General features: G+C 47.4%; 1 pseudogene; it reads right to left on the reverse strand.

Annotated features, from left to right (window-relative positions):
* Positions 1–1,744: 1,744 nt before the first annotated feature.
* Positions 1,745–3,183, reverse strand: LOC117695243 (keratin, type II cytoskeletal 8 pseudogene; annotated as a pseudogene).
* Positions 3,184–3,454: the final 271 nt, after the last annotated feature.

Consider the following 3,454-nt stretch of genomic DNA (forward strand, 5'->3'; position numbering starts at 1 on the left):
GTGAAAATAAGTATGGCTATTACTGGGCCACCAAGTACTTTCTGGCTGAACTTGAATCCTTCTTCACAGGAGGTAATTCAGGCCTGGCACTGTAAACCAAAATCCCATGGCCTGGGAAGTCATAGGTCCTAGGGAGAAGCGACCATTGTCATTTGTTACAAATAGTCATGTTGTTAAATAGCCTCCTAAATATTTATATTTTTATATGTAGACCTAATGTGTTTTCAACTTTGGTCAGTGAAGATACTTTTGAATGGGCAGATACAACTGGTTAAAGTGCTGAGAAGTGACATGTTTATTACACACACACACACACACACACACACACACACACACACACACCAAAGCTCAGGGAATATCACACAAAGGGAGGCAGAAAGAATGTAAGAATCAGATTGTGGGAGGGAGTTTTGTGAAATGCTGTTTTCTGGACATAGCATGGCTGTTGCACTTATGAACTCACAGTAGTTGTGAACTGTACAAGACCTACACAAAATGAAGCCAGTCAAACTTCAGCATAATTGAGAGAGGAGCTCACAATGCTACTCTCCTAAGTGAGGATACATTGGTTCTTGATATTTCTGGGTAAGAAGAAATCATTCTTTCTTCTTTTAAAAAAATTTGTAAATGACTGCATGTATACATGTACACTGAGTGCATGCCTGGTGCCAGTGGAGACTAGAAGAGGGTGTCAGGTCCTCTGACACTGAAGTTACATGTAATGGTAAGCTAACATATGGGTGCTAATAATTTTTTTGTTTAATTAATTTATTTTTATTTTATGTGCATTGGTGTTTTTCCTGCATGTATGTTTGTGTCAAGGTGTTGAATCCCCCGGAACTGGAGCTACAGACAGTTGTGAGCTTCCATGTGGATGCTTGGAATTGGACTCAGGTCCTCTGGAAGAGCAGCCAGTGCTCTTAACCATGGAGCCATCTCTCTAGCACCTCGTGGCAGCTGGTAATTGATTCTGAATCCTCTGTAAAATCAACAAGTCATCTTAACTGTTGAGCCATCCTTCCAGACCTAAGAAAAATCACTCATTGGGGGCGTGTGGCCATGAATACCTACCTTCCTTCATTCCTTCTTTCCTTCTTTCCTTCTTTCCTTCTTTCCTTCTTTCCTTCTTTCCTTCTTTCCTTCTTTCCTTCCTTCCTTCCTTCCTTCCTTCCTTCCTTCCTTCCTTCCTTCCTTCCTTCCTTCCTCCTCCTCCTCCCTCCCCTTCCTCTCCTCCCTCCCTTCCCTCCCCTTCCTCTCTTCCTCCTCCTCCCTCTCCCTTCCCTTCCTCTCCTCCCTCCCTTCCCTCCCCTTCCTCTCTTCCTCCTCCTCCTCCCTCTCCCTCCCCTTCCTCTCCTCCCTCCCTTCCCTCCCCTTCCTCTCTTCCTCCTCCTCCTCCTCCCTCTCCCTCCCCTTCCTCTCCTCCCTCCCTTCCCTCCCCTTCCTCTCTTCCTCCTCCTCCTCCTCCTCCTCCTCCTCCTCCTCCTCCTCCTCCTCCTCCTCCTCCTTCTTTAGCTGATAGAGTCAGCTGAGGCTTTATTTTGAAAAATACAATTGAATTGGGGTTGGGTGGAAGGCAGGAGCCATTGGGATATCCCAGATAGGAAATTTCTCCCATGATTAACCATTAGTGTTAAGGCTGATCCTCCGGCGGGTCTCTAGTTTCCTGCACTCTGCCATACAGCTCTCTTCCACTGAACTCTGAGCAGCTGCAGGAGCTCAGGCCAGCAACGACTTCAGTGGCCATTCATTTGGACACTATATCAGAAGACTTGGACACCAGCTTCCCATCTTGGGTTTCAATCTTCTTCACTACCATGGCCTTGGTGCGGCTAAAAGTGCTGGATCCCCCTACAGAACTGAAGCTGGTCTGGAAGGAGCTCATTCTATAGCTGAAGCCAGGGCTAGTGAGTCCGCCATAGGATGAGCTCAGTCCTCCTGAGTAGCCACCGGTGGATTTCGCATGGATCCTCATGTTCTGCATTCCAGACTCCAGCCTGCTCACCTTGCCCTCCAGCAGCTTGCAGTAAGAGGTGATCTCTTGATGTCAAGTGCAAGCTTGACGTTCATCAGCTCCTAGTACTCTTGAAGCTGCCTGGCCATGACCTGCTTGGCACATTTCAGAGCAGTCTCCAGCTCAATCAGCTTGGCATTGGCATCCTTAATGGTCATTTTCCCACTCTGATCATCATCAGCAATGGCTACCTCCAGGGTTGCCCTCTGGCCTTTGAGGGCTTCAATAGCAGCCTGCAGGCGGCTGACGTTGTGGTTCACCTTGCAGAGATCACCGTCTTTGTGTGGTACAGATCATCCCTGTGCTTCCCAGTCAGGGTCTGCAATTCCTCATACTTAATCTGGTACATGGTTTCAGCCTCAGCAGGACTGCAGTTGGCGATGTCCTCATACTGGGCACGAACTTCAGCAATGATGCTGTCCATGTCCAGGGAACGGCTGTTGTTCATGGAGAGCACCACAGATGTGTCTGAGATCTAAGACTGCAACTCACAGATCTCTTCATGAATCTGCCAGAGGAAGTTGATCTCTTCTGTCAGTCCTTTCAGGCGGGACTCAAGTTCCACCTTGTTCATGTATGCTTCATACACATCCTTCTTGATAAGGACAAAATTATTCTCCATCTCTGTATACTTGTTGATCTTATCCTCATTTTGGAAGTCCTCCACCAGGCCCTGCATGTTGCCAAGCTCCACCACCAGCTTCAGCATCTCCTGGTCCAGGGTTTCCAGATGCCAGCGGAGGTTGTTGATATAGTTCTCAAACATGTAGTCCATGTTGTTCCTCGATGTCTTCTTCGGCTGCAACAGGACCCACTTGGTCTTCAGCATCTTGTTCTGCTGCTCTACGAAGTGTACCCTGTCAAGGAGGAGAACTTGTTCAGGGATTTAATCTGTTCCTTCTGGGAGTGCAGAGCCTGAATGTTGCGGTCCACCTCCAACTTCAAGGGACTCAGCAGGCTCTGTTTCACCATGACTGCTCTGATATCCTTGACATCAGCCCCACCAAAGCCACTCAAATCCACAATGGTGCCCAGACTTCCCTGGAAGCTGCTGCTGCGGCTTCCCACCTGGAAAAAGCTGGAAGAGCTGATGCTTGTGAATTAGCGACTGCTGAAGGCCTGGGGCCGGAGGTGGGCATCTTGTGGGATTGCTGAATCACCCTTATGGACATGGTGAAGTCTAGAGTGAAGGCAATGAGCTGAAGACAGGTTCGAGAGCAAGTTGAGCAACTGATCCCATCAATACATTTCTTATACTCTAAAAGGTGATCCCATGCCCATGCACATATAGGAAACACTAATTGGACATAGATTATTTTGAAAGGAAGACATAAAGTTGTGAGAAGCATGTGTTGGAGTAACCCAGAGGGAGTTGAAGAAGGAAAAATAGCTCATGGATATCATCACATCTCATGTATCCATACATAAAAATTTAAAAGAATA

Source organism: Arvicanthis niloticus, chromosome X (genome assembly GCF_011762505.2).
Source record: "Arvicanthis niloticus isolate mArvNil1 chromosome X, mArvNil1.pat.X, whole genome shotgun sequence".
NCBI lineage: Eukaryota > Metazoa > Chordata > Mammalia > Rodentia > Muridae > Arvicanthis > Arvicanthis niloticus.